At 36.1% G+C, this 13,860-nt stretch overlaps 1 non-coding gene across 1 annotated transcript; it reads left to right on the plus strand.

Annotated features, from left to right (window-relative positions):
- Positions 1-13,441: 13,441 nt before the first annotated feature.
- Positions 13,442-13,585, plus strand: LOC136321287 (small nucleolar RNA SNORA48). Its single transcript, XR_010728556.1, has one exon. It is a non-coding gene; the product is annotated as a small nucleolar RNA SNORA48 (small nucleolar RNA).
- The last annotated feature ends 275 nt before the right edge of the window (positions 13,586-13,860 follow it).

The raw sequence follows: 13,860 nt of genomic DNA on the forward strand, positions 1-13,860 counted from the left end.
AGCATCAACTCATAGTTGTGGTACATTAGTAGTTCATTACTTTTCATACTTGCTTTGAAGGGGGGGTAGAGGTAGGGGGTGGTGCTCCAGCTAAGCCAGTGTCCCTTGCTCAAGCCAGTAACCTTGAGTTTCAAGCCAGTGGCTTTTAAGCTCAAGCCAGTGACCACAGGGTCCTGTCTATGATCTCATGCTCAAGCCGTGACCCCGTACTCAAGCTGGTGAGCCCGTGCTCAAGCCATGGACCTCAGGGTTTTGAACCTGGGTCCTCAGGGTTTCAGATTGACTCTCTATCCACTGTGCCACCACCTGGTCAAGCTGTCAGTCTTTTTCATTGCAACCAGGTTACTGTCTGTGGATTGCTACCCCTTAATGGTTGTACTTTATATTCCCTAATAAATAATGGTACTAAACATTAATTATGTATATAGTAACATACACATTATTCTTCCTAGAAAGTTAAAAAATACAATTCTAAAATATTAATGAGGGGCCTGGAAATTAACCATAGGTATCAATGCCAAAAATGATTTTAACCTTCTACCACCTTTCCATTATGCAATATAATACAGAATATATTATCTTGTATTAATAAATCATTTAGAAATTAATTAGTTCTGATAAGTTGTCTTTCTGATAATTTTTAAATTCATAATATTACCTTTGTGTCTTGTTAATATCTATAAAATCTGGAGCTCTCACTTTTATTCTCCAGTATTGATCATTTATGTCCTCACTCTTTTGTTCTCTAGCAGTCTAGGTATTTCCGTAATGAACTCAATGATCAATGAATACTCTGAAATCTGGGCAGTCAGATTCTTAACCATAAAAATTTAATAAAGCTTCAAATTTGTAGTTAATGTTGACCATCTTTATATACTTTAAAATCTTAAAAATGTCTTCTACAGGAATTTTTTTCCCATGTGTCCATGTCTGGTAATAGTACTTTCAAAGGTGGCAAATGACAAGTTCATCAGTTTAATAATACCTGATGCTGTACTCTGCTGAAGTTCCTAACATTTTTCTTCTATTGTCATACATTTATCATATGGCTTCTTGTGAGGCCTAAAAGATCTGAAGCTATTAAGCAAAAAAGAGCAAATTTGCTTTTTGCTTTATTTCCTCCTTGCTTTTATGTAGAAGAACATTTACAGTACTCTTCACCCCGTTCCCACCTGAGGCTACAAGAGGACAGGCCTGCTCCTTCTGCTTCTGAGGAATGGAAAACCATCGTGAAAAATTACACAGTTACTCTAATCTCTACACTGCTCACTACACAGAGTATTTCACAATGCTGTTCAACAGTTTTGTGTCCCTTTAAAAAAATCCAAAAATAAAAAGGGTTAACAGTGCCAGAAAAAATAAATGTATTGTAATGATATTTATATTTAGGCCTGACCAGGAGGTAGCTCAGTGGATAGAACATCTGACTGGGATGCTGAGGGCCCAGGTTCAAAACCCCAAAATTGCCAGCTTGAGTGTGGGTTCATCTGGCTTGAGCACAGGCTCACCAGCTTGAACATGGGATCGCTGGCTTGAATGTGGGATCATAGACCTGACCCCATGGTTGCCTTTTAGAGCCCAAAAGTTGCTAGCTTGAAGCCCAAGGTTGCTGGCTTGAGCAAGGGGTCACTTGCTTTGTTGTAGTCCCCTGGTCAAGACACAGATGAGAAAGCAATCTGAACAACTAAGATGTCGCAATGAAGAACTGATGTTTCTCATCTTTTTCCCTTTCTGTCTGTCTGTTCCTATCTGTCCCTCTCTGTGTCTCTCTGTGTCTCTATCTCTCTCACTAAAAAAAACCCCAAAATACTATATTTGCACTTGGCAATGGTATATACAATATATTGAGCCAATAACCCATTACAATTCCCCTTTCTCATGTGTATGGTTCTTCTGTTTATCTTTTTGTTTCCTATCTCTGCTGCCTCTGTTTTCTGACCCATGTTCTAGTGAAAAGAGTGTTCTAAAATTTAACTTTTTGGTAAGAAGCCTAAATTTTAGATTGGATCTGAGCTAATTATATAAGTTTCACAGGTACAACTCTATATCACCTGTATTGTGTGTTCACCACCCAAAGTCTATCTCCTTCCATCACCATTTATCCCCTTTATCCTCCTCTACCTCCCCCACCCCTTTTCCCTCTAATTATAGCCAAACTGTTGTCTGTGTCTATGAATATTTTCTTTGTTTATTCCTTCACCTTTTTAACCCATCCCTAACCCACCTCCCCTCTGATAGCTGCCAGTCTCTGCTCTGTATCTATGAGTTTGTTTCTATTTTGATTGTTAGTTTATTTTGTTCATTAGATTTCACATCTGAGTAAAATTAGATGGTACTTGTCTTTCTCTGACTGGCTTACTTCACTTAGTATGATACACTCCAGGTCACTCAAGTTTTGTTTTGTTTTTTTGTTTTCTTTTGCTGTCACAAAAGTTAAGATTTATTTCTTTTTTTATGGCTGAGTTAGTAAAATCATTTCTTTATAAATAATTTTTCACAGAATTTGACTATAAAACTTTCTATTTTATACAGAAAACTGGAATTATAAGGCTTAAATTTGCTTTTTGGTTTTGACCATTTAACAAGCAAATGCCAACAAATTATTTTAGTCTAATGAATAGCTGAATTTCCAAATGGACTCAGAAATTTAAAAAATATATCAATTGCTCAAGTAAAAAATAAAATTGCCCTAGGGTGTCTTATGATGGGAACCTGGAGAAGCTGATTTCACCTGAAGAGCTTCTTACTCATTTTGTTATTTTGGACAAAATCTTAGTAAGGAAAAAAATGGCGCAGAATATTACAGTATATAAAAATCCATTTTTAGTATCATTTTGTTAAATGAAATATTGAAAAGTTGGTTCTTCTTAAAATAAATATCTGTGAATGGTATTAAAATTATGTTTCTTTATAATAAAACATGAGTTTTTTTTTTGTTATACCGGCAAAATTCCCAGGTAATAATTTATTCTCCTTTTCTATATTTATAAGGATTTTTGTCAGTGGTTCTAAACTTTTAAAAGTAGAAATTCTAACAGTGCCCACAAGAGATACCAAACAACAGAAAAATAAAGCGTTCATTTGACATTGTTCTCTCTACAGAACAGAATGAGCAATTTTAATATATTTTTTTCTTGAGCTAACCAGGATTTTTCATTTGGGTTTCTGATGTAAGAACCTTTCTGGTCCAAAAACTGAGGAATTATCAAAAAACGATGTCTAATTCACGCTGCTCCGAGACAGTAACTATCCAGCCACTCTTGCTAAAGTGACCTCTACAAAGGACCCTGAACTGCCTCATTCTCCTGCAGTAAGCCCTATTTATACTTCCCATCTTGTAGAATTTTGTGATTGTATATACAATGGTACCTTGAAATACAAACAGACCAACATACAATTTTTTTTTAAGATACGAGCTGCAACTCGGTTCGTATTTTTGTTCGAGATCCGAGTGAAATTCCGAGATATGAGTCATGATTCCGGAAGCTGCCACTAGTTGGCACATTGGCGCACCGGTCCAGCTTTGGTAGTTTGATATACGAGTTGACTGACTTACGAGCCTGGTTACAGAACAAATTAAATTCATATCTCCAGGTACCACTGTACTTGGGCTTTCTCAATATTTGTAATTGGAGTATCCACAGTTAGCCCCACATCCATAATTAATTAAGCATTATTCTACATTTCTAGTGGAGTAATTTGTGGTTGGTTAGTTTCTTTGTGTTTTTATTTGTGCCTTGCTGTGTTGCAAAAAAAGATTATATAGAGTGTAATTATGCATTATATAATATGTATATATTTTATATGTATATATAATTTATATATGCATGCATAATAATATATATTGTATGTTATATATAAATTATATAATTGTATATACATATAGGTATAATGATGCACAGAATATAAAATAAAATATATTAAAACAAGAAAATGATGGGACAAAGAGGTAGTAGTAATAAAAGGAGAAAGTAATATGGAACCATAAATTAACACAGTAAAATAATTCCTGAAAATAATTTAATTTAGTAAAGGTGAGTCACAAGGATGGTTTTGAGTTTATTTAATAAGCAGTGTAGAAAAGAAACAGGGTAAACTGCATAATTTCCAGTGTCTCTACGGTCAGAACAAACAAATGGGGCAGCATTGGCTAAGCTAACCTCTCAGGAGAAAGAAAGTCACGTAGTCAACATGATTTGGAAGCCAGCACTCTGTGTTCAAATTCTGCCATGTCACCCACCAAGAATGAAAATTTGGACACGTTACTGTACCTATCTGTTCCTCTGATTCTTCATCTATCAAATAGGAATGATAACAGCAATAAAGCTATTTATTATTAGGTAGCACTGAGAATTAAATGAGTAAATTTTTGACAGTGTCTAACATATAACATAACCAGTACTTAATAAATAGGATGAGTTATAACATTTAGTAGTTCTCAAATCTAAAAACATGAGAATATCATTCTGAAAAGGACTTATCAATATTGAAATAACCAAAAATGACCCTCAGGTCTGGCTGCCTGTTGCCATGAAAACCAATTACATGACACAGATGCTGGTGCAAAGGAGAGATTTGTTCAAGTGCTGGACACCTGAGAAGATGGGGGTGGGGAATCTCCACTCTCTCAAAAAAAATCTCATCCTCTTGGTGCAGGCAGAGGTTTTTATAAGGAGGGAGAAGGGGAAGGGAATGAACAAAATAAAATAAAGGAATCAAAATGAGGGGGTTAAGAGTTCTTTGCTGAAGGGAGGTGGAGGGGGGGTAGTGCAAGATAGCTCAAGGTACTCAGATAACAGACTGAAGGCCTCATATCTTCCAAAACTGGCGTATCTGAAACTTAGAGTCTGTTCCCTCCCTTGGTTGTTAGATTAATTGAAACTAGCAAGTAGCTTATAGATTAGGGTTTTTTGTTTCATGTAACAAGTGTCCACAGATTCCCATAGTTACGTTGTCCTCTTTGGCCTTGAGTAAACGAGTATCAGAACTGCAGCGCCCAGCACAGTGGGAGCGAGGAGAAGGGCAGGAACTTCTGCTTATTCTTCCTCCTTCAGTGTTAACTCTTGATGTGAGTCAGTGGGAGGGGAATGGGTCTTTTAAATGTACTGAGTTTGGCCAGAGAGGAGAGCACAGAATTGATTATATACATTTAATTTGCTACAGAATACATAACTGTGATTGCAAAACTAGTAATGTTGAATCATTATAAGAGCAATAAACTGGATTTAACATTTTATAGAAATCCATTTATAAGCTATCTTAGTACATCCTTATTTAGCTCTATTTTATGGCTGCTCAGACTAATATCAGAAAATCAATGATACAGTATATTTATTCCCAGTTACAATATCTGTAAGTTAATATTTTATGATTGTAAAGCAACAGCACTGAACCAAGAGTTAAGAAACCTAGTTTGAATCCTGTTTGTTCTAGTATCTGATTGACACCATTAACACTAAATAAATGGATCATTCATTTAATTTTTCAGATTTAATTTTCTCATCTCCTAAGCTTGACTGGACTGTCTCAGGATTTGTGCCAGCTCTAGTCTTTTCTTGTTTAGGTAAGGCTTTTTTTGCTGCTGCTGTTGTTGTTAAAATAAATACTTCAATAGATATAATACTGATCAAAATCAAGCTAAAAAGAGATAGGAAAAATGAAGATTACTCTTAGTACATTATTGAGATAGGGAATTTAAAGTTTAATGTTTTTACAGGGAGCAAATTACTTTACTGGAAACCAAGAAAAGGAAATGAAAAAAATGAGACCATGAGCACAATGAAAAAGAGTGGCCTCCCTTTAGCAAACTCGGACATCATTTCAATTATTATTCCTATCTTCTTATTTAAGGAAAACTTATAGATAAAGGATTATGTTAAGACTGTGGACAACTTTTCTTCATGATAAAATTTCATAGTAAAAAGAATCCATTGGAAAGATGTAACTCAAAAATGAAAGACTTCAGCTTATGATGATATAAAGGCATAGATTATTTCAGCTTCTTGGTTATCACTTATAGTTTATTAAACAAAGCTGACAAGAGGGTATGCTACTGACTGTATTTTATTTTTGAAGTTTGTTGTAACAGCCATTTGGTAAATGGAAAATATTGACTAATATCTAATAAAACACAGGTTCACATAAAAGACCCTAATTTTTACATATTCACCAAATACTTCATTGCATTAGTGTTTCCATCATGTAGTTTAGCATTAAGAAACTTACGTGTAAACTCAACAACAAACAAGCAAACAATCCAATAAAAAAAATGGGAAGAGGACATGAACAGACACTTCTCCCAGGAAGAAATACAAATGGCCAACAGATATATGAAGAGATGCTCATCTTCATTAGCTATTAGAGAAATGCAAATCAAAACTACAATGAGATACCACCTCACACCTGTTAGATTAGCTATTATCAACAAGACAGGTAATATAGCAAGTGTTGGAGAGGCCGTGCAGAAAAAGGAACCCTCATTCACTGTTGGTGGGAATGTAAAGTAGTACAACCATTATGGAAGAAAGTATGGTGGTTCCTCAAAAAACTAAAAATAGAACTACCATATGACCCAGCAATCCCTCTATTGGGTATATACCCCCAAAACTCAAAAGCATTGGTATGTAAAGACACATGCAGCCCCATGTTCATTGCAGCACTGTTCACAGTGACCAAGACATGGAAACCAAAAAGCCCTTCAATAAATGATTGGATAAAGAAGGGTATATATATACTATGGAATACTACTGAGCCATAAGAAATGATGACATCGGATCATTTACAACAACATGGATGGATCTTGATAACATTATACTGAGTGAAATAAGTAAATCAGAAAAACTAAGAACTATATAATTCTATACATAGGTGGGACACAAAATTGAGACTCATGGACATAGATAAGAGTACAGTGGTTACCAGGGGAGGGGAAGGGAGGAGAGGGAGGGGGCAGGGGAGGGGAGGGACATAAAGAAACCTAAGTACAAGGTGACGAAGGACAATTTGACTTTGGGTGATGGGTATACAGCATAATCAAATGTCAAAATGATCTGGAAATGTTTTCTCTGAATCTATGTACTCTAATTGATCAATGTCACCCTGTTAAAATTAATTGTCTAACAAAATTTAAAGAAACAATCAAAAAGAAACTTATGTGTGACTATCATCAAATCATTTTTTTAAGTATACCTTAGCCAGACCATTTCATATTATCTCCCCTTTCTTGGTACTTTTTATAAGGGTTTAATCAGTTCCCTGTCGCATTGAGCAGAATGAAGGCAGGCTTGGCCTGTGCCCTCCAGGAGGCCCCTTGAGGAATTCAGAGCCAGATGTCTTCAATGGGATCACTGCATGAGGGCAGTGCACGGACCACAGATGAATGCAGCAAAGACACAGGGAAAACTGAAAAGAAACCGAATCAGCAAGCAGTCACCAAATGACCCTGACCATATTGAGCATGGATGCACCTGCCAGACACTCACAGCAAATGTGTACAAGGCACTCAGAGATGAGGAGAAACAGGGGGCATCTATCACCTCAGAAGCAGATTGAAGGATCCCTCTCTTAATGGCAATAAGGATACAGTGAGTGACCCAAATACAGATGTCACCTGGAAAAGCACAGGAGAAAAGAAACAACTGGAGTGGGAGTTAGATTTTTACTTGACTGGGAAACCACATAACTTGAAAGATTCAAAAACATTTTAATTAATAAGCAAACTTAAGTCATTCTTCTACAACCTGCCACCACCTAGAAGCCTGTGGACTCTCAAATTCCCTGTGCATCCAGTTAATACAGTCTTCAGTTTCAACCCACTTCATGTTATTTTCTTATATCTGGAAAATACATACCATTAAACTAGAATTAAGCTCTGAAAAAATACACTGCTCACCAAAATTAGGGGATCAGGGAATGTGCAGATACTCCAGTACTTTCAGCCTTTTGTATAGTGCATTGTTACCAATGAAATAAAAGTTGGTTTTGCATCTCATTTGCACAATTGAACAACTTTTTTTGACTTGCCATTTGCTTTTCTAATGTTCTTGTTTAATAAATAAAATCAAATCCTTCTTTTTTAATTGCTTCATATTCATTTTTAAATTACCCCTAATTTTTGTGAGCAGTATAATTTAGTCTAATGTGTTTCCAATTTGAAAGAGTACAGAGGCATTAAAGAATGCCAATGACTCCAATGAGATGACAGTTACGGTGCTATACCCACCCTGTCTTAGCTAGGCTGCTATAATACAATACTATAGGCTGGGGGGCTTAAACAACAAATATTTATTTTCTCATAGTTCTGGAGGCAAGAAAGTTCAAAATCAGGGAACCAATACAGTTGGTCTCTGGTGAGTGTCCACTTCCTGGCTTGCAGAGAACAAGACAGCAACTCTCTGGTGTCTCTTCTAATAAGGGCATTAATTATATTATGAAAGCCCCACCCTCAGAATCCAATCTAAGCCTAATCACCTCCCAAAGGCTCCATCTCCAAATACCATCACATTGATGGTTAGGGATTCAACATATGAATTGGAAGAACATAATTCAGTCAAAAGCATAGCCTAATCAAAAAGATACAGAAATCACTTCATTTCTGTATTGTAAGTAAAAACAAAGAAAGGAGACTAATAATTTATAAATGAAGATTAAAAGAACTTAAATATTAGGGACTATGAAGCATAAACTCATAACTGCTTAAGAGTCAAACTACTGTGTAAATTCCCACATGAAGTATGGCAAGGGACTACTGATATCAGACAGTGTACAAGAGTCAGTCCCACTCACCTCAGTCAAAGCCCATGGTGTCTTTAAGACATCTCAGGAGCATGCTGTGGCCCACTTTATGAATGACAGCATTAGTTCCAGCAGTATCCAAATTAATGCTTGGCCAGTCTCTAGATTGTCAAAGAATATGTATAGGAATTTTACCAGTTTCTATTTAGGAACTTTGTCTAGCATCTCAAAACACATTTTGGGAAACACTGAGGAAATCTTGTGAGTCGTACTGCACAAGTACTTTATATATTTTCTTACTTGTTATAATATTTGTAGAATACCAGGCATGGTATTATATAATATCTATTTAAAAAAGAAATATCCTAGGAGTATCTCTAATTAAATGACAAAGTTAAGTTGAAGAGTCATTCTCATACAGGGGAAAATTCACTTAGCTAAGAATCTCAACTCTAAAGAGTAATCTCTCAGTTGTTACTAAATAGCTGTATGATAATAACTGTCACTTAACCTCTAAGACCGTAAGTTTCATCAAATAACCTTGAAGACCATAAGTTTCCTTTCCTTCCTTCTCTACTTGTTTAATGTGAATGCTCAGTAGGATAACATTAGTAAAACAATATTTTAGGAAATAGTATACAAGTGCAAGGTGGTGTATTTTTTTCCCTCTGTTATTGTGCTACTTTGAAATGGTCTGATTGCTCTAAAACTAGGACAGAAAGGAGGAAAATACAGGGAAAAAGTTAAGGAGAGAATCTTGATGCGTCAAATAGCTGGGTGTATATTGAATGATTTAAGGTTATTTTAGTTTTACTGTTTCAGCAGTTGCTAGAATGAACCTGTCACTCTTAAGGACTCTACCTATATTTCTGCCTTCTAAAATGCCCGACTCAATTATGAAGGGCATACCACCCTGATTAGTAGTACTTCTGACTGATTTATATTACGATCACTGATGGTCTTCCTCTTTCCAAATAAGAGAACCTAATTCTAGAATAGATGCCTCTTATCTTGAAATTAGCACCTTTAAAACTGAAAGTGTGCTTGTTATTCTCTTCCTCCAGTAACTATAGCCTTAGTCATTGGAGCTTGAGCAAGAACACCATTTCCTCTTCAAAAATCTTTTAACCATTAATGTTCTAGAATTTATATATTTTTAGATATATAGAGAGGTATACATTGCATGAGTTATATAATGTATTAATATCCATCTCCAAGAGTGAATGCAGGTCCTTGTGGACAGATACATTAACATTTTGGCAAGCAAAGCAAATGAATATTCACAGGTGTGACAAATAAAAACTGGAAATGGTCTTAAACCAGTTTGAATTATTATTTGCAGCTAAATTAGTTCAAGTCAGGCCAGAGTTTTCAATCAAGTGAGTTTAACAGGTTTTGTTTTCACAATTGTTTGGCTATCAGAGCTGCAGGTAAGAGAGATCTATAGAAGAGAACACTTGAGGCTCACATTTATATTCCACCTCCAATCCACCCAAGTTGTCAGCTTTTCCAAAGTGAAAAAAAAAAAAAAAAAAAAAGATCACCTCTCAGTTTCCATATCAACTTCTCAAGTCTATGTTCTATGATAATTTTTCAAAAGTTGGTCATGGATTTCTTCAATATATTTATATCGAATTGGGAAAAGACCTTAGAAATCACTTGGTAAGTGCCTTAATGTTCATAATAAAAAACGAAGGCTCAGACAACTGAGTTGAAGCTGGGTACACGGAGGGTCAAAGCATAAATTTTATAGTCAGTCAGACAGAGCTCTCTCAAATTCTGCCTCTGCTTCTTGCTGGTGGTATAAAACTGAGCAAGTTACTCTGTTTTCTTAGCTTTAGTGTACTCATCTGTATCTTACAGATACTCACTAATTACTATTCTCAGCTATTATTATTATCTAATATAGAGTCATTAATAAAGTCCATTCATTCTTTGAAAAATTAAAAAAAGAAGAAGGGTGGATATAGAAGTACACAATGTGGTTTGTCTAAACTAGAATGCACCAAGAATAACACTGGATCTGCAATATTCCAGTATTAGTATTTCAATAATAGTGATTCTATGGCTCAAGTTAGGAAATTGCCTAGCTTTATACTACCATTTAAATGTCCTAATCTAGACAAATGTCCTACCTAAAGGTGTGGAATCTCAGAGACTGCCTAAGTTATAGACTGCCCATGTTCATTGGTTTGAGGATCATTTCTTTACTATACATTGTCATTTATCTCTTCAGTACCTGAACTAAAATTTTATATAAAAAAATGGAAACACTGTTCTATTTATACCCAATGTTCAACTATTTTCATTGCTGCCATGATGCAGTAGTATTTTCTTGAAAGACAAACATAATGCAAATAGTTTGAGCCGTTGAATAAATTTTTAATTGCAACATAACAAAGCCAACATCAATAAATTGTCAGTAACTTGCATGTTTTGTGGGGTTAAGTTCTATATCAAATGAATCTGCAGGGTATTTTTCTATACAAATGCCTTTTTTCTTAGTATTTTAATCTTTTAATAACTTTAAAAACATTTTTTTGCGACAGAGACAGAAAGAGAGAGAGGGACAGATAGGAACAGATAGAAAGGAAGGGAGAGGAATGAGAAGCATCGATTCTTCATTGCAGCATCTTAGTTGTTCATTGTTTACTTTCTCATATGTGCCTTGACCTGGGGGCTACAGTAGAATGAGTAACCCCTTGCTCAAGCCAGCAATGTTGGGCTTCAAGTCAGTGACTTTTGGGCTTAAGCCAGTGATATTGGGGTATGTCTGTGATCCCACACTCAAGCCAGCGACCCTATGCTCAAGCTGGTGAGCCCACGCTCAAGCCAGAGACCTTGGGGTTTTGAACCTGGGTCCTCTGCATCCCATTCCAACATTCTATCCACTGTGCCACTGCCTGGTCAGGCACTTTTAAAATTTTAATAATTTTCTGTGTAATACAGTGTTATTTTAAGATTAAGAATGAAAGTATCAGGGACAAGGAATATTTCTTACTCCATTTGCTGGATATCCTTTTCAATGGAACTTGCCTGGTATTGAATGCTAGTTGTAGAATTTTTGAAGCATGTGAGAGCAAACTGGTAGTCATCTAAGCAGAAATGTCTTCTGCTTTGACTCAAATCATAGGAACAAATGGATAAATTGTAAGTATTTTATTCCACTATAGAATAATACTGTAGTTACCATTCTGGATGGAGAAAATAAAATACCTGTGAGTCATAGGATTTTGGATCTTGAAAGTAAACAGCACTCACTCAACTGATTTGAACTTTCTGTAAGTGTAAAATGATAAAAACTTTTTCATTAATATTTATTTATTTTTACAGAGACAGAGAGTGAGTCAGAAAGAGGGATAGACAGGGACACACAGACAGGAACGGAGAGAGATGAGAAGCATAAATCATTACTTTTTATTGCGCCTTGCAATACCTTAGTTGTTCATTGATTGCTTTCTCATATGTGCCTTGACGGCGGGCCTTCAGCAGACCAAGTAACCCCTTGCTGGAGCCAGCAACCTTGGATTCAAGCTGGTGGGCTTTTGCTCAAACCAGATGAGCCCGCGCTCAAGCTGGCAACTTTGAGGTCTTGAACCTGGGTCCTCTGCATCCCAGTCTGACGCTCTAGCCATTGCGCCACCACCTGGTCAGACTCTTTAGTTACTCTTGAAAATAAATTAAGTAGTTTGAACTAGAAATAGAGTCAACATTGTTATTTTCACATATTATAGCCTCTGAGAATACAGTATTTGGTTGTATGAGACTTGCCTCAATGTACAATTTCACCTTGTTAAACAGATCCACACAGTATTATACTAAAGTATATTCATTTTTCTTTTTCAGCATTGCAAACTCATACCAGCCACACATAAAAACCCACATAATGAAAAAAAAATGTCTCCCTTTTTAAATGAATAATTTGCAACATTTATAGACTACAGTGGGAAACCAGTGTGAACCACACCCATTAATAGTACAAACATCCCAAGGTACAGAACTACTAGCACAACCAGTAGATTATAAATGACAAAAGCAAAAATATTATTTTCCAAAAACCATGAAAGGAAAGCAGGTCTGAGAGAAGGACAGAATCATCCTTTATGCCTATTTGGTGATATTTAACAGGCCAGAGAAAAATAAAATAATCTGTCTCCAAGGATCAGAACGGGGCACAAAGACCTAATTAGAATCTAGGTGACAGCACTGAATGCAGGTAATGGATTAAGACACAGAAATGTAACAATCATTTTTACTGCAGGACTTTATTTTCCCTTGAGCCTTCACCAATGAATTGAAAAGTACAGTGTGCCCTGGTTGGATAGCTTATTTGGTTAGGGCGTCATCCTGAAGCGCAGAAGTGGCCAGTTTGATCCTGGGTCAGGTCACATACGGAACAGATGTTCCCATCTCTCTCTTAATCTCTTCCTTCATCTCTCTAAAATCAATAGTTTGTTTTTTTTTAAAGAAAAGTACAGTGCTCCACTTTTCATACAGTCTAAAGGTCTGCTCTTGAAGTTAGGAAGTTATTCTAAGCAATCACTTCCAAATTATTCATGTCACTAAAGGGAGAGGTGGAATCAAAAATCCTTAAATTTTAAAAAATTTTCATCTGTTACTTAGAGAATGAGTTAATAATACTTAAAGATATTAAAGATATTTAAATGACTGTCTACTTGCTTTATAAAATTAAAAAAAAAAAAAAACAAGCCCCTGGCAATGGGCAAGGAGGCACCTGATTGGTGGTGCTATTCTTATATCAGTCAGGGGCAAAGCAGGTGTTCAGCCCTAGTTCATCCTAGCTTGATGCCTGTATTGGTGGCCAGAGCTGTTTCATGCCTAGGGCACATAAAATATAAAAAAAAATAAAAAAATAAAAAAATAAAAAAATAAAAAAAAACATTCACATGCTGGGCTAACACTGTACCACTAAGAAAATGGGCCAAGCTCAATTGGTTCGAGCACATCATCCCCGCTGCTGGGGATGACTCTCTGGAGCCTCTGCCTCTGGCGCTAACAATAGCTTGATTGCGAGCATGACCCCAGATAAGCAGAGCATTGGCCCCAGACAGGGGTTCCCGGGTAGATCCTGGTTGGGGCGCATGTGGGACTCTGTCTCTATGTATC

The sequence above is a fragment of the Saccopteryx bilineata genome, chromosome 1 (assembly GCF_036850765.1).
Source record: "Saccopteryx bilineata isolate mSacBil1 chromosome 1, mSacBil1_pri_phased_curated, whole genome shotgun sequence".
NCBI lineage: Eukaryota > Metazoa > Chordata > Mammalia > Chiroptera > Emballonuridae > Saccopteryx > Saccopteryx bilineata.